This window comes from Zonotrichia albicollis, chromosome 9 (genome assembly GCF_047830755.1).
Source record: "Zonotrichia albicollis isolate bZonAlb1 chromosome 9, bZonAlb1.hap1, whole genome shotgun sequence".
Classification (NCBI taxonomy): domain Eukaryota; kingdom Metazoa; phylum Chordata; class Aves; order Passeriformes; family Passerellidae; genus Zonotrichia; species Zonotrichia albicollis.
In genome coordinates, this window is record NC_133827.1 from 39,299,964 (window position 1) to 39,322,598 (window position 22,635).

General features: G+C 39.6%; 1 protein-coding gene across 1 annotated transcript in view; it reads left to right on the forward strand.

Annotated features, from left to right (window-relative positions):
- Positions 1 to 21,894, forward strand: part of LOC113460272 (uncharacterized) — a 31,279-nt gene extending 9,385 nt beyond the window's left edge. Inside the window, exons 5-9 of the mRNA XM_074547494.1 lie at positions 3,247 to 3,361; positions 5,912 to 5,982; positions 15,359 to 15,440; positions 15,662 to 15,817; positions 20,210 to 21,894. The gene's annotated coding sequence lies outside the window, so the exon portion shown is untranslated. The remainder of the gene's footprint in view (positions 1 to 3,246; positions 3,362 to 5,911; positions 5,983 to 15,358; positions 15,441 to 15,661; positions 15,818 to 20,209) is intronic.
- Positions 21,895 to 22,635: the final 741 nt, after the last annotated feature.

The window sequence follows — 22,635 nt, forward strand, 5'->3', positions numbered from 1 at the left end:
TTCCTACCGAGCCAAGCCAACAAGGCACCATCAGATTTTCTGCATTTTAGCTAAAAAGTGTGGCCTGGAAACCTGCTAAAAATCAAACCCAGAGAACCCTCCAGAAGTCAGAACTCTGCAGGGCACAGACTTGGAGAGGGAACTCCAAGGGGATTCAGGGTGCCTTTAACTTGGCTGTGATCCTGTATGAGTGCTGATTCCCATTGGGGTGGAACAGGGAGTTACACATTAAAAAGATTTGTTTTACTCTGCACAGATCCAGAAAATTGCTCTGGCCTAATTACCCCTGTGATTTGTTTCGTGTGATTTCCCAGTTCTCTTAACTTGCTCCTGAGAAGTACCTGGTGCGTCAATGTTTAACCTTTTCCAGGCAGAATGGAGGTTACTTCAGCCAGAGGAAACATTCAGAAGGATGATTTCTTTTATTTCCTTTTTTATTTCCTTAAGCTTCAGTAGGTGACTGAACATCGGAACAGCTTTTTCTTGGAGCTTCTTTTTTTTTTTCTTCCTTAGAAAAGTACTTTTCAAGGACTCACAGCAAGTTGAAAATTACACAAAATATCTCTAAATTTATTTCACATCTCTATGAAGGTAGAAAACATAGATATGTCCAAAAACCTTCCTGTGTACAGAAAAAAAAATGCGGGGAAAACCTTGCTTGATATTAAAGTTGCTTTCCAATAACCTCATTTGTCAAGTTTTAAATAACTTCTGAGGCTTTTGAGATTAAAAGCCTCAGAACACACTGGAAGTAGATGGCACATGCAGCATTCTGATAACACCTGACTCAGGCATTGTAAACACAGCTGAACAATGAATTTTTAGAACAATCAAATGTTTTATCTGTATTCTTTCCTTTCTGCCTCAAGCCTTGCTTTTCCATATTTTACTTAAAAGCCGCATTTCAAACCCAGAATTACTGATCTTCCAAATGCTGGTGCAGAAAGCGTTGGCCTTTTGTGAAAATACAAAATGCCAACCTGCAAGAAATTCAGTAAAGTCACTGAAGAGATGCAGTAAACAAAAAATTCTGGAGTGCTTTTGTTTGGAGTGAAGCACCTTTATTCCAAAACATTTTTTCTCTATTGATCAGTTAGGGACTATGATCAGTATGGGGGATATTTGATCTGATTCTGCCTGAAATCAAAAGGGAATTTCTTCCCCTTAAGTAAGACTTTCTTTCCCTTAAGTGTGAGACTTCAGCTGTGCTACAGGAAAATTGCCCAAAGCAGCAAAATGAGGTAAATTCTGTGAAATGTCAGAAAATGTTGGAGCTGTTGAACAGTAACAGGGAAGAATCACCTTGCTAAAATCAAGGAATGCTTAAAAAGGTAACAGGGTAAACAGAAAAAGGGGAAACTATGTGGATCTAGCAAGGAATCTCTTGGGAAGCAAGTACTAAAAATAGGATGCTACAGAGCAACAGGAGGAGGTGACTGTAATTATTAAATAAATATTGAGAAGAAATTCACAGAAATCGCCCAAACCAGAAATTCTGCAAATTTAGAGTTGGGGCTCTGGTAGGTTTGGCACTAAAGATTTTGGAAAACAGTCTAAGGAATCTGCTGTATTTCTAGAACCCTCCTGAGGTGAAAGTCTGGCTCCTTTTCCAGCTCTGTTCCACAATTTATTGCCATGACCAAGGCTGGAAAATCGAGGTCCCTTCCTTGAGATTTCATGTTCCATTACGTGCCACCAGCACCACTCAAATCCTGATGAGTTAAATCCCATCTCAGTGAAAACAAATTGCTTTTTGACTGAGGGCCTGGTAATTATACAGTTTAATTTATGCACGTGAGGCTTCAGAGGAAGGGGCCTCACAACAAAGGACACCTTGAGCCTGTCCAGGGTGCCACCCCTGAATTCCTGTGCTGAAAACTTGGCCACAAAAGGTCAAATATGGGTGGCAGAAGATGCAATGGTGGTTGAGGAAATCTTGGTGCAGGTCCCAGCTAACAGCACAAATCTGGCTGGGAGCATCCTCTGCACCACTTGAGCACTCAGGGAGAGGAATGGAAACAGCCCAGAGCGCAAAAGAGGAGAGGTTTTTATTCAGCCTCTGTTTTCTTGTAGGCTGAATCATGCTTTGGGTTAGGGAAGAGCCTTTTAATGATTGGGATGAGCAGATTTTGGAAATATTCAGTGGTTTTTATATCTCTTTGTTGTGTTTCCTTTCTTGAAGTCTCTTTTACAAAGCCCTCAGTCTTTACCTTCCAGTTGGTTGGTTTGAAAATGAGCTTGGTCATTTCAGGGCTGGTGAGAGCAGGCACCTCTCATGTGACAGAATTCAGATTAAAAGTGTGATGGAAGTGAAAGGAAATCTACCCCTATATCTCCAGAATAAATGCTCCAGAATTCCTATAATAACATGATGTTTCCTATGGAGATGTATCATGGTTGTTGGTATTAAAAACTGCTCCTCAGCGTTTAATTATTTTATTAAGAGTAGAAAAACTTTAATGCATTTCTTTTACCAGATAATAATCATAATTCAACCACAATTTTTTTCTTCTTTCTATTCTGTCTTAGCATAGCACACCAGGTCAAAACCAATGGCTATGCCTATCCCTTTCTATTTTTATCTAGGATACTTCCCTTTCTTTTCTATTTCTGGTTAGAAAATTGTACATAAATGAAGTCTTAAATTTGAACTTTAGAAGATATCAGTGTCTTTTTTCCTCCAAAGGATTATTAAGCTACTTTAATTAGCTGTCTAATTGGAAAGAGATCCTATTTTTTGTGCACTTCTGATAAGTTGTTTTCCCTGGCTGGAACTTATCCCTATCTCTGCATAAGGATATAAGATACAACTGTTGAAAAATAATAATGTGCAGTATAATTATTCTAATTTCCAGCCAAATCATGAAAGAGCAGGTAGTTCAAAGTGCATCTGTGTTTAAATAAGACACTCTATCCTCTAACTGCTAAAATATTACAATGATTCTGCTCTTTGCCATTGGATTGTGGAGTTAATTTCTGTGGAGTCAGGAATTAAGTGATTATTGTAGCAATGCATTGCATGGATATTGGCCATAAAATCTTACAAATTACAGTGTGGGAGAGTTTTAAACTTTAACATCTCACATTACTTTCATCACATTCAATAAAATGTTTTATTCTTCCATGATGTTTCATCAGGACGTGTGATTTCATTATCTCCATGTCCCAGACACATCTCGTGAAGGGAATGTTTTAAATCATCCCCATGATGAATTCTTCTCATATTTTCCTTATTCCTTTCAACAGATTTCACAACTGCCACTTCCCAGAGGAAATTCTTGGAAACTGGCAAGGAAGAATATCACAACTTTCTCTGGCAGAAATTGTGAGATGTCCATTTAAGTCCACAGAGCTCAAGCAGGTAGGATTAAATATACTGAAAATATCGTGTATTTTACCACACTCAGAGTAATGCAGATTCTGTGTGATAACAAAAGAATCTGGACTTGAATAACCTTTGTGGGTCCTTTCACACTCAGGATATTCTATGATTTTTATGATACTAAAAAATTCATTTACCAAAGTGAACAAAAGACTGAATAATTTCAGAAGAATTGTGCAATCAAATGGGATTTTATTTTTTAGCATGACAAATCCTTTATTAGAATTCCTCTATTACATGAGAAACTTTTCAAATTCTCAACCACGTCCTTTCATTTTGCACCTTTATGAAATTACTTTTCATTTCTAAGTTAAAAAAAAGGAAATTAAAGGTCAAAAGAAAGTACAAAAAATTGTTGAGGGCTCCTTAAAGATTACCAGGTTTGACGGGGAGTTATCAGCTGGTTAGACAGGAAACAGAGTTTGATGAGACAAAACTGAATTCCCAGAGGGCAGAGCTGGGGTTAGAAGGCAGAATTACCTCTGAGGAGTGTTTCTAACACAAACCACACCAATGGATGGATTGGGGTCAAGGGAGGAGTGATGTGGCATGACTGGAAATAGGGGCCCATTTAATTGAGATGACAGCTGTCCTCCAGTTGCTATTCCTTGAATAAATTATTTGATTTGATTAGTTTTTCTCAGGCTGCAGGATGAGACGAGGCTTTATATTAATTCTGAGAACTCTCATTTATTTGCACTCTGGTGATGACTCCTCTGCCCCAGCTGCAAATGCTTCCAAGTCAATCTGGACATGTTTATTTACCTGAAAAACCTGCTTTTCTGCTGGGTTTTCAGCTTTCCAAAGGAGTAATTATTGTTTTGGGTCTTGTCTTTGTGTCTTTGGCTGCTCAGCTCTGGTTGTTCTTGGTGCTGCTTAAACTTCCAAGATTATTTGGGATGTGCTGATTTATTAAGTCAGGTTTTAACTGAGTGGACATTTTTACTTCCAGATATCCCTGAGCAAGGTGGGAATGAAATGATGGGAATTTATCAGAGCAGATGAAAATGATTGTTTACCTGCTGGAAAGGTGAAAAGAACTTGGGCTGGCGCTCAGGATTCTCACAAAAGTCAGGAGGATTTGAATAAACACAGACAGCAGGGCAATGTCCTTGGGGTTTATTTCTGTTTCAGATGAATCCTCCTGTTCTGCATTGCCACCTGTGCCACCCCTTGTCTGACAAATTAAAAAGAAGCATCCCAGATATTTTAATAAAAACCACAGAGTGCTGCCAATAATTTAAAGGACAAGGAGGTGCCACAGATTATTGAAATACAGAGTCATAAATAACAACTATCAAATATTTCAGCTTCTGAGGTTGTCAAACAGCAGAATTCATCCCCTCAAAAAACAAATCAATAAATGCAAAACCAAGTAAAAGGATATTTAAAAAAACAGTCACCTAGTGTGATTGTTTATTGGAGTAATTTATTATTGGATGTTATATAATTATTTAGTATCACAAATAATATAATATATAATATATAATATATAATATATAATATATAATATATAATATATAATATATAATATATGATATAACATATAACATATAACATATAACATATAACATATAACATATAACATACGTTATATAACACATAATATAAATCTATAATATAGAATACATAAAATATAATATATAGTATATAACATATAATATACAGCATGTAATATATATTATATATTATATATTATATATTATATATTATATATTATATATTATATATTATATATTATATATTATATATTATATATTCTTTTATATTTTATCAAATATATTACTTGCTTTTAGATTCTTCCTCCAATAAACACGTGATAATAAATAATTATCAAAGAGCAAAGAATATATTTGGATGTTCACCCATTGTTATGCTACTGAAAAGCTGAGCAAGAATGGACAGAAAATATCAGCAACAAAACTTTGTTCAGTAGAAACTTTGATATCAGTTTCCAAAGAGACACCACTAATCCTGACTCCTTTATATAATTCTGTTGACAACTTTTATCATATTCCCTTGAAGCACAGATTGATGTTGACTGAAAGGATTCAGGCGTGTTTCCATTATTAATTTTGGGCTGGATGTATATGAGCAGTTTAATGTGATAGCTCATAAAAATCCACTAGATACAGAGTTTAAACTTGCCTCATTCCCCTGCAACACTGCTAGAATCTGTTTCATGTGTCTTTTATTTGGGGAGATAAAACATGTAGTTTTCAATCAATGGAATCCTCTCTAAATGCACAATTGACATCTGCTGTCAGCTGTCATCTGCTTCATTATTAACAATCCAGATGTTTACACAGTTTTATCTAAAGGAAATCAGTTTATTGTTTGATGTTCCAGATGAGAATTATGATTTCTTGACTCCCCTTTCTCATCTTCAGAAGGAAACATGTTCTCCTCTGATGTGGGTGACACTGCTGGTGTGTGCTGGGTGTTCACTGATTTTTGAATTTCCAGAGTTTTGCCTTTTTTTGTCACATTCCTTTCCCAGCTCTTGCTTTGCCTCCTTTTTTGCCCCAGAATTTCAGGCTCCGCTTGGCTCTCCAGACCTTGCACTGATCTGGAGATCTCTCAACAAACCTGGAACTTAGGTGAGTGTTAACACATTTAACACAAGAGTTAAATGAGATTTACTCTCAAGGTTTGTGTCTCACAGTGAACACCACTTTCTGCATTGCTGAATTATAGCTGAAAAGCAGAATTTACACTGAATTCACCAGGAAATGGAGTCAGGAAAAACCCTCAGCTACATCTGGTCTGTTGTTTTACCTTTAAATGTCAGCCCTCATCTGCTCCTCTCCCTGTTCCTCCTTTTCCCCTGTTCCAGGCACTCATTCCATTATTTCTCTTTCTGGTAGAATCTTGCCTGGTGGTTTCCTGTTGACATTTGTTTTCTTGGAACAAAGCACATTGATTTTCTGTACTATTTCATCTCTTACCTAAACATCTGAAAATTGTCAAATTTGCTGTTTGTGGTGACTTTACCACAAGTTTCCAGCTCCCCCTTCCTTAGGGCGAGGCAGGGATGAACATCCCTGTGTGGTTCTCTGCTGGACCCTAAAATCAATATCAGTGATGTGAATTTAGCTAAACTTTGGTTTTATTCCAGTAGGAAAACCCCAAAACCTGTCTGACCCTGAGCAATCCAAAAGGATTTTCTAATTCATCATAACATCCTTTGTCTGTGTTTCCTTTCAGTGGTAGACAATTTAAATGAGTCAAGAAAAAGAAAACTTGTGTTTCTTATTGGCAAGGTGCAGATCTCCATCTGAAAAAAGTGAATTAATTTTTCCTGGATTGCCGAACAACCATTGGCTGCTAAAACAGTATTTGAATTTCACTGCAGCAAATAAATATTGATAAAAAGTTAAAGTTCTCCCAAACTTTTCCTGGTGCTTTCTATGAAATTTTGCCCTCAGAAGCACATTGGTTTTGATGTGAATACTTTGATTATTTTCAAAATAGGAACTGGAAATAATTTCTGGTTAAGAAATGTGCCACAGGTTGTAATTCCTTGATTAAAATCTCTCATTTGGCAACGTGCAAGGTGGTGGATCCTGACTTGAATAGGGTGAGGAGATTTTGCTGTAAAAGGGAACTTGGAGGCGGCAGAAAATGGTGATTGTTGGAGATGGATGTGAAAATGGAGAGTTCAAACCCAAAAGAAAAATTGTACCTTGGGAATTGCTCCTCTGTTGTTTCCCTTCCTCTTTTCTTAGTGGAGGGAGAGCTACGAGGTTTGGAATGGTGATTATGATAAGTGTAGAAAATATTCTGAGTAACATCTATTGTATAAAGGATATTTTTTGACATTATAAACTGGTGAACAAGCTGCATTTTAATGGAAAATATAATTAAAGCTGCATCTAATGTTTGAGGAGTTTTTTAGCTTTTTTGTTTTGTTTTAGGACTGTCTTTTCTCCTTATTTCTTGTAAAGGAAGCTGAAATCCCCACTTTATAAAAGAGTTCTGAATAATTTATATAATGAGCTGATGGAAACAAAAATGGAATTTGTAATTCTGATATTTCCCTGCTTTTTCTGCAAGGGGAGGAGAAGAGTTATGTGAAAAAATGAACTGCAAAAAGGAGAGCTAATGGGATTCAGTGTAAAATGTGTTTCATGAAAAGTACTAATAGGAGAACAATTTGATTACATAGAAAATCCATTGCTGTTTAATGTTTAGTGCACATTTCCAGGTAAAACCTGATTTTTAGCAGGAATTTGCAGAGGTATTTGGAATTCTCTGCTTCCTACAGCAGGCTTGAAACCCTTTGCCTGCCTGGAAGGCTGACATGGAGCCCTCAGTTAAAAATATCATTACCTCTGCTCAGAGCCTTGTGACTTTCTGCAGGTTTGGGAGCTCTTTATCCTTGCAAATTTTTGTCCCACGTGTGTTTATGTGCAATAATTTATTTTCTACCAAAAAATCTACTTAAACACAACTGACTCTTAGAAAAAATTAGTTCAGGTGAGTTTACCCAGCCCCAGTATCCTAGATGTGCCTTGTGCAGCCTGGTGAGATTTTCAGCTAAAAATTCCTTACCTCTAGTCAGTGTCTTGTGATTTTCTGTAGGGCTGGGAGCTCTTTATCCTTGCTAATTTTTGTCCCACATGTATTTATGTGCAACAATTCATTTTCTACCAAAAAATCTACTTAAACACAACTGACTCTTAAGAAAAAAATGAGTTCAGATGACTTTACCCATCCCCAGCATCCCAGGTTTGCCTCATGCAGCCTGGTGAGATTTTCAGTTAAAAAATCATTACCTCTAGGCAGTGCCTTGTGATTTTCTGTAGGGCTGGGAACTCTTTATCCTTGATTTTTGTGCCATATGTGTTTATGTGCAACAATTCATTTTCTACCCAAAAAAATCTACTTAAACACAACTGAATCTTTAAAAAAAAAAAGAAAAAAATGAGTTCAGATGAATTTACCCAACCCCAGCATCCCAGATCTGCCTTGTGCAGCCTGGTGAGATTTTCCCTGCCATGAACCCTCCCAAGGCAACATTTCACTCTCAGTTTTATCTCTCTGCCCACTGCCCACCTCTGCTTTATCCCATTTGCTGCACAACATTCACTGCAGATAAGTACAGTGCGAGCATACATCGAATTTCCTGGGGATGACACAGCCCAGGAGTGACCTTCAGCTCTGCTGTGATCTCATTGCAGGAGTTTCTTGGGCAGAAATTACAGAACTGGGGGAATTACACTGAGATAACAACAATCCAAGTGTGAGAGTTCATCTCACTCCTTTCAATCTGTTTGCTCTTTCTCACATCAGCCCAGGGCAGGAGGGGAGGGTCAAGGTGGCCTGGGGAGGTTTTGTCACATTTACACCTAAAAATGTGCAATAATAACCAAGGAAAGTTTGATTCCTGAGCAGCTTTGGTGTGTTAAGCTGAGATCAGGGCACGTTTACTGCTGGGAATGTGGTTCTGAGGGAGAAGCTCTGCAAACTGGAAGGGGTTTTAATCCTGCAGCAGGACTTTGTGCAGAAAACAGAGCTGGGAGAAACCTCTGTCACAGATGTCTTTTCATGAAAATCCTTTCCTTGGGATTTTTCCTCCTGAGAAGCTGAGAAACCTCAGGAACTAAATGTGAACATTGATTATCTGCTGCTGTGGAATGCAACAGGTGCATCTGGGATTGGTCTCATGTGGTTGTTTCTAATTAATGGCCAATCACAGTCAGCTGGCTCGGACAGAGAGTCCCACACAGCTGCCTTTGTTATCATTCTTTCTTTTGTATTCTTAGCTTAGCTATTTCTTCTATTCTTTTAGTATAGTTTTAATGTAAAATATATCAAAAAATAATAAATCAGCCTTCTGAAACATGGAGTCAGATCCTCGTCTCTTCCCTCACCTGAAAACCCCTGTGAACATTGTCATACACCTCATTCCAGTTTTGCTAAAATAGAGGTTGTGAGCTTCTGGTGCACTCCAAATTATGTTTTCAGGTGGAATCTCAGGTGAAATCTGAGGTGTGGGCTCAAACCAGGGAGTCACTGAGGCAATAATGTCACTGGGAGTGGTATTGGATGGAGATTGCAGGGTTTGGTCCCATATGTAATTCAGCCGGGAGACATTTCTTGCAATTCTGTTCTCACAATGGCAATTTTTGTAATTAAGTGTGGACAGAACTTTAAACTCCCAAAAGAAAATTAAAAAAAAAAACAAAAAAAAAGGAAAAAAAAAAAAGAGAAGAAATTTATTCTGGTCAACACTTTCAGTGCAGATCCATTCAAGATCTTCCTGCTGGGAGTGACAGAGTGTCTGCAGTGTCAGCATTAGAAATAACAACATGTGAAAATATGTGATATCTAATAGCTGATGTATATGGGAAATTAAAAACTCCTTACAATTGCATTGAATCCCATGTGATTTAAAGAAAAAGAGGAAATGCAGAGAAGAAAAAGCCACAGAACAGCAGAGGCTGGGACATGACACAAACACTGGGCAGAAAGCAGGGCCATGGTCACACCTGGAGCTTCACAATCAGAGGGAATTCTGCTGAGGGACACAAAGAGAAACTCACAGAAAAATGGAAAAGTGGTTTATTCTGCGCTGATTTTCATGGGATAAAATAACCTACCATTAAAATAATCTACCATTAAAATAATCTGCCATCAAAATAATCTGCCATTAAAATAGTCTGCCATTAAAACCAAGCAGGCTGCTCAGTGTGCAACTGGAATGTTCTGCCCAAATCCCAACGTGTTCTGCAAGATCTGGCTGCAAAGTGAAATGCTGACAAAAATACTCTTCCTGTGCTGTTGGGTCCTTCCAGCAGAAGTTTTCCTGGGTTTAAATGTTGCACCACACTGACTTCATTATTAGTTAAGTGGCAGAGCAATGTGTTTCTTTTCCATGAAAATAATTTTTGAATTAATTGAATTATTTGCAAGCCCTTCACGTGTCAGAGTTAATCAGAGAGGTCCAATTTACTCCAGACAGAGGAGGATTCACGAAAGGCTTTCTACAAAACATTGTTTTCCTGACAGTTTGAACCTTTGCACGCTACATCTTCTGCTGATATTGCAAAAGTAATTATCTCCTTTAGGTTGCCTTTATATTAAATATTGAGTTTTTTGGTTAATAAGAGGTATAATTCAGTTCTGTGTGATTGGTAAATCCATCCTGATGATGTGATTGATGCCAAATTTCTTGATTTTTTCTTTTGAATTCTCCCCTGGAGGCAGAATGCAAAACAGAGAAAACATGCAGCTGCTTTATTTGAACTCCCCACTCCTTTGACATTAAATAATGACATTACTCAAGAAGCTGTTCAGGAATCCATAAAATTTGCATTATTGAGCAGAAATATGGTACCTTATAAATCAGTAATTATTAACGAGCTCTTGGGTGATACAGAGGAGATGAGTTCCTCAGAGAAAACCCTGATTACAGCAGACAGGCAGAGCAATATCCTTAAAATTACACTCTAATCATATGGATTTTCCCAGCTGGCATATTCAAAAACACCTGTGCTTTAAACTTCAGGAAATTTTAAAAACACCTGAATGGAACTTCTACCCCTCAGTGACATCCTTGCTGCACTTAGAGGTTTGTGGGTTTGGCTCCACAAATTTATGGGGAAAGCGTCTCCTTATGGGCTTCCCCATAAATTGCTCATCTGGAGTGTAAAGAGCATAAATTCTTTTTTTTTTGGGTGTGATTTTATCTGTAGTGAACACATGGATCCTCCCCCAGGTGGATTTTAGTCGATTATTTAGTGGATTATTTTCCACTTCAGCTGAGGATCCCTCTTTGAGTTATCCCACTGAGCTACAGAGTAATTTTCAGAATTCCCAAATCAATACCTTTAATCAGACTTACAAAGTATTTATTGCTCTCTTTCTGATTATCCTTCAGTTCTATCAGTACAAGTGCATTTCAACTGGAAATAAAAAGGGATAAAGAAGGAGAAAAAAATTTACAACTGCCAAATTTTAAGTTTTCAACCACAAGTATGGTTGAATTTGGCTCTAATGTCCATAACCCTCCCAAATTTTGGGGGAATCAGGTTCCAAGACATACATAAATTGCATTAGTGACAATTTAATTACTTTTCCATCAGTTTATTAATGATAATTTTGGGAAGTTCTTGTCTCTAAATCAGAGGATGTAACTCAGTGCTGCTCTATTGTTTTAGTGGAGTTATAATGGCCACAGACCACCTGCAAATCCCTTTTAAGTCTTTTCATGAACCCTAAATTGAGATTAAGAAAATATTTTGAGGCTTGTGCATTTATAGAGCGATTCCAGTTGTCATGCCATTTGGGGGAAAAAAAGAGAATAAAAACTTGGGCAGAAGTTTTATCGTATAGGATTGTGGTGCAACTGCAAGCACTCAGTAAAAAGGCAGTGGGTGTATTACAGCCCTTTATCTCACATTTAACGTTGTGGTGCTGAGGGCTTTGTGCAAAATGCAGTTTTCAAGTGGTATCAGGATAGAGGAGCCCAAATCTCAGCACGTTCTGCTGGCTGGAAAAGCCAAAAAGAGACAGAACTCTGTTTTCTGCAGCATTTTCACAGCCTGTGAAAGTCATTTCTGAGGGAATCTTGGAGCTCAGATATTCCCATGAACAGTAATTTATATTTTTTTTTTTAATGAAGAACAAATCACTCATCATTTGAGTTCAGGCAATTTGGGATGTGGACGATGTGCCCAATCAGATCTCCTGCCTGCTCCTGTGACCTGCAGCATCCTCCCTCCATCCCTGCACAAACCCATCCCCAAACCTGAGAGACTGTGGCTTTTTGAAGTGCATATTACATTTTTCTTAATTCTCTTTTCTCAGCCTTTAGGGTGCCTGGCTTGTTTTTCAGCTTCACTCTTCAGCAAGTTGCTGCAGCCACTAATAAAAAGCTGTACAAATAACACATGAATAACCTTTGAAGAAGTCTGCCTCTGATTTAGATGCCAGATTCAAGATGGGGATGTTTAATACAAGAGCAGTGCTTTTCAGGATTTCTGAGTCTCATTTTAACTCAAGGAACTTGGTTAACAAAGAAGAATCCTGTTCATCTCCCAGGTAATCAGAGGCACTGGTTTCCCTTCATTTTCTCCTTTAATCTGATTTCTTCATGGCCACCTTGCAGTGCAGAGGCTGTGTTGGTAAACAAAATAATGAATGAAATAAATAAAAGGAGCCCTGGGCTGAGCTGGCTTATTTCAACATCCCCTTGGAAATTCATTGCCAGAGCTTTTCTGGGATTGCTGGACCTTTTCAATCCAGTGCAGAGTGCTCATCTCTGCTCAAATGGAAGGAATCCTGTTTGATTTAGCTACTTCCCATGGTAAAGTGTGTCACTTGATCATTTTCCTAATGTTTGTCATTTTCCTTAGCTCTCACAGATTACACATCCCTTTGCATTTACATTTGGTTTTCTGGCACACATCTGTGATGGTGTTCACAGGGGTTCTTGGATGAGGGAAGAGATGAGGATCTGACTCCACGTTTCAGAAGGCTGATTTATTATTTTATGATATATATTACATTAAAACTATACTAAAAGAATAGAAGAAAGGATTTCATCAGAAGGCTGGCTAAGAATAGAATAGCAAAGAATGATAACAAAGGTTTGTGGCTCGGACAGAGTCTGAGCCAGCTGACTGTGATTGGCCATTAATTAGAAACAACCAACATGAGACCAATCCCAGATGCACCTGTTGCATCCCACAGCAGCAGTTAACCAATGTTTACATTTTGTTCCTGAGGCTTTTCAGCTTCTCAGGAGGAAAAATCCCAAGGAAAGGATTTTCCACAAAAGATGTCTGTGACACACATTGACATTCAGGAGCTGGTGGATTAAACAGCAATGGGGTGTGCCTGCCCAATTCCAGGGAATTAAAGGCCAAATGTGAATCCCAGCACCCTGGGAAGGTCACAGAATCTGTGCAGGGCTGAGGAGCAGAATGTGCCCTGTGCTCTCACAGCTCTCACCAGGCTTTTCCAGGTGTGCTGGGACAAACATTCGGCCACATTCCCAGATTTGTGTGCCTGCCCTGCAGCCCAGCGCAGCTGTGCCATAATTCCACCAGCCCTGAATGAAATGCAAGTGTGTGGTGGCACAACAGTGTCAGCACGAGCTCCATCCCTGACAGAAAACCCATTTGGGGGCCATAAAAAATCCCTGGCTAAACAGCCTAGAGGGAAAGCAGGGCCTTTCAGCTCCCAGGAGATGCTTTAGTTTAAAACTGGCTCCTGTCTGCAGGTGCCTCCCAGGGGAAGCAGGCAGAGTGCATTAAACTTGTGCTTAGGTGTTTTTAGCCCACAGGCAGGGCTTCAGCAGGAATTAATTGGCTTTGGTGAGCTGCAGCCACGGAGGATCAAAGCTGGCTGATGGTAAAGTATTAATGCAGCACTTGTACCTTCAGTGTTCCCTGTTAGTGCAGCAGCAGTGGGGCTTTATGAGGAGCTAATCCCTCGTAGGAAATGAATGTGATGCCTTAGTGCCTGCATTTGGAATGGCAGGGGATGGATGAATATTTGCTGGAGCAGGAAAACAGGTGCACTACATGACATTTAGAGCGTTTTCCCTCTGGAAGAAAAGGAAAGAAAAAAAAAATAGAGTTCTGCTGAATATTGGTGAGTAGGGGAAAAAAGTCAAGGGGAAAAAGAGAAGAACATTCTCCAAGCAGGACTGCTGGCATCCTCTGCATGGTGCTGAGAGCACATCCAGCATTCCCCACATTCCCATGTTCCCATGGAATTCGCACATTCCCATGGAATTTGCACATTCCCACATTCCCACATCCCCACGGAATTCCCACATTCCCCACATCCCCACATTCCCATGGAATTCTGACATTCCCACATTCCCATTGAATTCCCACATTCCATATTCCCATGGAATTCCCACATTTCCACTTTCCCATGAAATTCCCACATCCCCACATTCCCATGGAATTCTGACTTTCCCACATTCCCACATTCCCATGAAATTCCCACATTCCCATGGAATTCCCACATTCCCATGTTTCCATGGAATTCGCACATTCCCATGGAATTTGCACATTCCCACATTCCCACATCCCCATGGAATTCCCACATTCCCCACATCCCCACATTCCCATGGAATTCTGACATTCCCACATTCCCATTGAATTCCCACATTCCCATATTCCCATGGAATTCCCACATTTCCACTTTCCCATGAAATTCCCACATCCCCACATTCCCATGGAATTCTGACTTTCCCACATTCCCATGGAATTCTGACATTCCCTCATCCCCACATTCTCATGGAATTCTGACATTCCCACATTCCCATGGAATTCCCACATTCCCATGTTCCCATGGAATTCCCACGTCCCCACATTCCCACGGAATTCCCACATTCCCATATTCCCATAGAATTCCCACATTCCCCACATTCCCATGGAATTCCCACGTCCCCACATTCCCCATATTCCCACATTCCCATGGAATTCCCACATTCCCTGGGAGTTCCAGGCAGTCTCCATGGATGGGCTCACTGAGCTCTACCTGCCCACGGGCTCCTTTGATGGGAGGGAAAATCCACCTTCCCATCCTGCTGGATTCAGGAGTGCCAGAGACTCTGTCCAGCCTGCAGAGCACTGGAATTCTAGCATCTGCTTCATTCTCTTAGAGCACAGTGGCTTTTTCTCCCAGAACTCTGTGGTTTGTGTCTTTTCCTCCCAAAAACTGTCTCTGGGCTCATTGTGATGTGAGTTATCATCAGATCCCCCAGTTAGGGGACGGCTGGCAGGGCAGTGAATCTCTTTGGGGTTGTCAGCATCCCATGGATCTGCACCCATTATTGAGATTTCTGCTCCCCCACCCCCACTGTTTGTGCTGTTTGAGCCTGTCAGACACTCAGAGTCTCTCCTCCTTTCTCTGTTCATCCCTTCAGTGCTGGATATTCGGGGTACCATCTTCTGCTTCACAATTCACTCTCTGCTTTCCTTCTATTTCTCTATTTGTTTTCTAATTTAGGATGAGGCAGTGCTGGCGTTCCTGGCTGAAGTTTGTGATCCTTGGGTGTGTATGGCACATGAACACCCAAATTCCAAGCCCTGTAAGTGACTGGTTCCAGCCTCTATAGAAGTTCACTGGAAAATGTTAAAGGCTGCTTTTTTACAGCTTTGGGAGGATTTTATCAGGCACACAGCACACTGTGTTAGCCCTTCAAAAGGTTCTCTGAATGCACTGGGAGAAGTAACTTCAGCTTCACCCTTTGCTTCAGTGAAAATCTAAGTATTTGGCAAAACATATCTATTTTTTTTTTTTTTCTGACAGGCTTTTTGCCTCAGTTGCAGAACTGCTCCAGTTAATCCATTTTGCTCACACTGAGTTTTTGCCATCACACTGAAATGCTGCTGGAAGAAAAGAAGATGATCAACAGCAAATCTCTCCTGCTGCAATCCAGTCCTGTCCACTCTGCCTGGCAGAAAGGTAAAATTTTAAGTAGGTTCAGCAATTCAGAGCACTTCCTGCACTAGCAGGATGGGATGAAAGGAAATGAGGAGCTCAGACCCATGGAAATCAATGAAAAGTACTCCAGGTATTATGTAAAGGTTTAGGTTCAGTGCATCAGTGAGAAATAAATTCATCCACAGATGTTTTCTTGGTCTTGTGCTGCATTTTGGGATTGCAGGTGTGTGTTCGCTTTCCTTTCCTTTCCGTTCCTTTCTTCTTCCTTTCCTTTCCTTTCCTTTCCTTTCTTTCCTTTCCTTTTCCCTTTCCTTTCCTTTCCTTTCCTTTCTTTCTTTCCTTTCTTTCCTTCCCTTTCCTTTCCTTTCCTTTCCTTTCCTTTCCTTTCCTTTCCTTTTCCTTTCCTTTCCTTTCCTTCCTTTCCTTTCCTTCCTTTCCTTTCCTTTCCTTTCCTTTCCTTTCCTTTCCTTTCCTTTCCTTTCCTTTCCTTTCCTTTCCTTTCCTTTCCTTTCCTTTCCTTTCCTTTTCTTTCTTTCCTTTCCTTTCCTTTCCTTTCCTTTCCTTTCCTTTCCTTTCCTTTCCTTTCCTCCTTTTCCTTTATTTTTATTCCCACCTTAGCTTGGATTCCTGCACTCCTCCTTTGCTCCTTTTTGTTGTCCTTTCCTGCATTTTTCAAGGGCAGACTGTATTTCATTCTCATCCCTCTTATTTTCAGCTTACTGAAATGAAAAAAAAAAAAAGTTCCAGACTTCAACAAAAGGTATTGCAAATTTACTGAGTATATTCACTTTCAAAAGTTTTCTAGGAATACCCACTCACTCTTTGCCTTCCTGTGCACTTGGTTGTGGTTCAAATATGTAAAAATTGGGTTCAAAAATTATCCTGGACTTGGTTCAGGCATTTCCTTCTACCAGGAATAATTAGGGGGAAAAAAAGTGGAACAAACACGAGGTTACAGAGGGCCAACATTATAATCAAATAAGTCATTCATGTGGCTTTTTAAACAATTGTCCTTCTGCTTATTTGTCACAGCATCACATCAATCCCTGAGGCTTCTGTCAAGAATCCAGGCTCTTACTTAAGTTTAATACATGTTATCATTTGGGGTTGGCTTAGAGTGATTCTTACATAATTATAACTCAAATAACTTTAATTTTGACTTTTTTTTATCATTATTTGAAGATGCCCCAGGCTGTGTAGCACGTCCCTGTGAAAATGTGGCAGCCACCAAAGCAGTGACTAAAATGACTTTACTTTGCATAATGCCAGCAGTCAAACCCCTTGAAATCTCCCTAATACAAAACATTAATGGCTGGACTTTTTCAGGCATCCCACTCCTTTAGCAGCTGTAATATTATTTGCTTCTTCTGTTCACAGCAAATTAGATATGCAATAAGTAGGGGTAAGAGACAGATATAGAGAATACAAAAAAGGCCTGGAAAAGATTATTCACAACAGCAATTAGGGATGGATGAAACTTGGGGCATTTTTGTGCTTTGTAAACAAAATATTTTGGTTTTTTTTTTTTTTTTTTTTCCTAGAAGTAAATTCAGGCCAAGCACTTTATTTAGGACAGCTGGTGTTGTGCTGGGGGTGGTGGCAGTGCCTGTCCCAGCTCTCTGCTCACAGCCAAAGAAGTTTTCCTGCTATTCCAGCCAGTAGAAATCTGTGTTTTGTGAAGGATTTATGGCAGGGCTGACCTGACCCACCATTCCTGCCTGCTCTGGCCATGGTGGGTTGTGTTTTCCTGCCTTTAGTTTGCCAAAACCCCCTTGGTTCCATCAGGCTCCATTTTGGGGATATTTTGGATTTTCTAACTCACTCCACTCAGTTTAGCTTGTTCTGTTGGGCTGCTGAGAGGAACATTTGCTCTAAAAATTGTTAATTTGTGGATGGTGAGGGCAACCCCTGTGAGCAGCCCTGCTTTAGGTTCAGCAAGTTTCCTTAATTAAATCTCCAATAATTCCCAAAATGTCTTTGTGGGATGTTCTTTCACCATAAAGCACCAACCTGAGCCAGCAGGTTTGCCTTGAATCAGGGACAGAACTGAAACTTTTCTGTTTCTCAGTCCTGCATTATATTTATTAAATATAAATATAAGAAATAATAAAAAATTAACATAAAAATTATATTCTGTCACATTTCTTTCTGAAATGTGGCAGAAATTGAGGGTTGTGTTCTCACTTGACATGAAACCCAGTAATTCTCAGGGTTTATCCATTCTCAGGGACCATTAGGGAGGCCACAGTGACCTGCAGGATCAGGTTCTGACGCCTTCCTTAAAATCCTCTGTTGCATTTCATATGGATTGGCTGGCTAAACTCACTGCTGCTTAATTCAGAAATGAGGAGTTGTCACCCTGAGCTTTCTTTTTTTGGCCTCCTTTTATTTTGAAACCAATTGAGGGAGCGGTGTGAGTGTATAATGGTGTGATAAATCACTCAATTTACATTTGGCAGAATAAAATTAGCATTGCCATTACTTCATAACAGGCCATGGCCATGACTATGGAATTGATTTCAGAGTCAGGCTGATCCATTACAATTTTGTTAATATTGAATTTTAAATAGGATGATGAATTGCTAATCAATGAAGTTAAAGAAACAACTTAGGGGGAAAAAATCCTACTGTTTACTTTATAAATTGTGTGTCATTTACTGTGTCACTTTCCAGGGCTTCCGTATTAGGAACTCCATATTTGTAATATTCCAGCTCCATCATGGACATTTCTGCAATTCAGGGAACTTTGTTGGACCAAATCAGAAATTTTCCACTCATTTATATTCACTAGAAACTTCCACCATTTTTGGTGCATTAATGGCACAAAAATGATGGCCCAGTGCTGTTGTGCTGTGTTTAATAACCTTAATGAACTACTCTAAATACAAATGGAAGCAAACTTTGCACAATTCCTTCTGTGTGCAAAATACCATTTGTTTCTCTTAGTTGTGTGTAGTTCTTGCTCTACCTTATAGATAGAGTTTAGATTTATGAGTTTAGCCAAAACCTGAATAATCTTGGGGTAAAATCAGGCAAAGATCCCGGTAAAGTTTATGAAGGTCAGAGCTTCCATTTCTTTTTTCCCATATAATTGTAGATAATATTCTTTTGTGGGGTAAAAAATTTTGCAAGTGCCTGAAAATCACACAAATTTTGGGAGTTGTGCCTAACTTTGATGGAATTAATTCTATCTTGTGACACTTTATTTCTGCTGGACGTATTTTTTGGGTGTGGGGATTTTTTTCCTGCAGTTGAACTGAGCCAGACATAAAGACAGGCAGATGCATGGCCATATATTCCCCTTTCCTGGTGTGTCATCAAAGAGCCATCCAGTCCCTTTAATGAGAACTCAGAGCAGTAGATCACCTGGCCTTTAAACCTCAAAAGATGACCACGCAACACTTTTAAAATATTTTTTTCTGTCAGGAAGGTGTGGAGCAGTGCTTGAGGAGCAGTGGATGAAATAACTCATCCTTGGCACACAGAATGTCAGGATCAATAGACACAACATTTTCTGTGACTGGAAACTGTAAACAGAGAAATAAATACTTCTTGTGCACTTGGAATTTATTCATTTGTCATTGTTTTCACTTTTCCTCCACCACCTGTAAAAGTGCAAAACCTCAGTGTAACCAATTAAATCAGGGCTGTGCTAACAAATCTCTCCCTTTGGGTTGCTCTCCAGTAGAGGCTGCTTCTTTATTAAAAAAAAAGCTATAAATTACTGCAGGAAAGTCAAGCATAAATTTCATCAAGATGAAAGCATGGGACTATCAGGAGAGATATTTCTTTAAGATTTTATTTAGAGCTACAGAAACTCTGCTGTCCCAGCCTGTCCAAGTCATGCCTGGTGCCACCTGTGCCACATTCTGTGATTCTCACCACAAAAAATCCTGATTTTCAGCATCACAGGGATTATTAGATTATTAAAGAGTTCTTTAGCAGCAGATCCAGGAATTCAGCCTGGGATTTTGGGTCTAAATCTGCAAAGACTTCCCAATGAAACTCTTTGGTGCACCATTGTCATCCAAGGTAAGGGATGAGTGGAGTTTGTGTGGTTTTCTCACAATGTTCTCTCTGAGCTCTCTTTTCAGGTTTTAATTAATTTAATTTTAATGTTTACAAGGGTTTTAGTGACAGGGCAGGGAGGGATGGCTTCAAACTGAAAGGGAGCCACAGGAACAGAAAATCTGTGTCTATCCCATCGCTGGAAGTGTCCAAGGCCAGGCTGGATGGGGCTTTGCGCAGTCCGGGACAGTGGAAGGTGACTTTGTCTGGAACAGGGCAGCTGGAATTGGAAACAAACCATTCTATGATTTTATAATTCTATATTTGGGAAGGAAATGATCAACAGAGTTGGATTTCTGTTCCCAGAAATTGGTAGTTTTGCCTTTTTCTGACTCTTTTTCCCAGTGTTGCCATCTGCACACAGAGAACTCGCAGCTCCCTAAGGTTGTGCCATGGAGGAATTGGCTGAAGATACACCCCAAAAAGTGCACTTGGAGTTCCCTTTTGTTGTGCAACGTGGGGTGGGAGATTTGCTGAGGAAAGGGGATTTATTAACCTTTCTTCTCCTCCAGGTCCGAGCTGCAGGATGAGCCTGTTTCCAGTGGCATTGAGGGACTTGCATCGTTGGTCCTGCACCTGAAAAGAAAATGGAACAGAAATGGGAGATCTCGGTAGGATAATGATTTCCAGCCTTCTTCTGAGGAAGATATTTTAGGAATGTTTCCTCACAAAGTACAGGCTGTGTATTTAGAAAATGGACCATTCATTTTTGCTAAATTTGTCATCTGAAAAACTGGTGCCTACATGAAGGAACAGAGGCTTATGGATAGAGACACTTTTCATTCTGCTTTGAGCAAATAATTCTTTCATTTGCTAAGTACTTTTTTACCATAGTAAAGATGTCCAGCAGTGCTGAACTGCAGTGAATTATACCTGGAATTTTATAAACTGTAGCTGTATAACCAAGAAGCTCAGCACGTGTTACACCACTCAATATTTTCCCCATTGATTGCAGCAGTATTTCAGATGAGTCCCCAGGGAAATACAGCAACTTCCTTTTGTTCAGAAAGTCATCAAAACCAGGCAGCTCATGATCTTTATCAGCAAAATTATTTGCATTTCTTTTGCTACAGCCTTAGAGAGAGGAAAGGGGGGACAGGGAATGAAACACAAGAGTGGAGCTGCTTGGCAGAGGCTCTAAAGCAGAGCCTGAAGTGTATTTATGGTTATAATTTCGCACAGATCACTTGGTGCTCTAACACCGTGCTCCTGATCACAACATACATCACACTTTAATTTTAACCTTTGCAATTCATCAATAGTTTCAATATCAAATATAATTCAGCACTGACACTATTGGTTTACAGCTAAGTGGAATAAGAATGGAGGAGACTTAGTAATGGATTAGTTGGCCTGTCAGCAGAGGCAGAAAGATTCATGTTGTCTTCTCTATGTTTCTATCACATGCACAAAGCTATAAATAATGGCAACAGCTAATCAGACACAAGAAAGATATATGCTGTCATTGAAAATCAGTTATTTCTACCATCTGAGCTCTAAAAATTTAACCACTGAAAAGGAATCCATTTAATAAAACAGCATTTTGCTGCTTGTTTTGCAAGCCATGTATATTTAAAGGATTTTTCTTTTAAAATTTAAAAGAATTATTTCCTTTGGTCATGGTATAGTAGCTCTGCTTCTGAGTAAGTGCTTATGCAACTCCAGGAAACCAGCAATGGCTTTAGGAAAATAAAATTGGTGAAGCAATTATTTTATTTTTCATTGAATATGTTAGGACTCAAATTTGTCTCTTTTTTTATTTTTATTTTTTTTATTTTTTGATAAATGTAAAAATCCACAGTTTGTTATTCTAAACTGTTCACTCTGTTATTGGAATTAAGAAAAATGTCTGACCCCTAAGAGTTCCAGGTTTGCAACATCTCCCTGAATACTTTCCTCCACTCTTAACTCAGGAATTCAATGGGATGAGCAGGGCACTAAATCTGCTTTTTGGTGGTGTTGGTGGTGATGGGACATGGCCCTGCAGAGGCTGATGAAACATTGGTTTTGTAGATATTAAATATTTAACCCCAGATTTAACCCCCAAATCAGCTCTGGTCTACGGGACAGAGTGGATCCTGAAAAACTTATTCTGAGGAATTCTTTGTTATATTTCTGGTCTAAAGTGAGACATAATTCTGAAAGCAGAATGTTGCAGTGTCACTGCCAATGATTATAACATCATTGGAATGTGGAGGAAAAGGAGCCTTAGTTCAGATGTAATTCCAGGTGAAATGATCTGCCATGAAATTCTCCATTTTCATTCGGGGATTTGAGTGTAAAAATGTAAAACAAGCAGCAATGATGGGTAGAAGGCTTTCCAATCCCAGGTTTTTTGCCCATAGAGGATGCACCCTACAGACCCAGCTGGAATTTGGGAATTTGGAGGAGAAATCCCAGGTACAGATCAGATTCCTCCCCTGTGAGGCTGAAATGGTGACAGGACCATGTGGAGCTGCTGCCTCCTCGTCCTTCCAGCAGACAAATATCACTGAAATGGACTTTGAGAAAGGGCCTCCAATGGGCTTTTTAACCTTCAGTGCTCTCTGGACAAATCACTGCTTATGACAGGCTTCATTACTGCTGCAAGCCCGGCCAGAAGCAGGAGGAGGGAAAGCAGGAGTGCTTTTTATCATTTCTTTGGAGAAACACTGCACACTCACCACGCAGGGCAGTAATTGTCCATCACTTCTCTCCGACACGTTATGGAAAAGAGGAAAGGCATTAGAGAGCCGGGTAAAGAGACTCATCTTGTTGGAACATTCCATTGA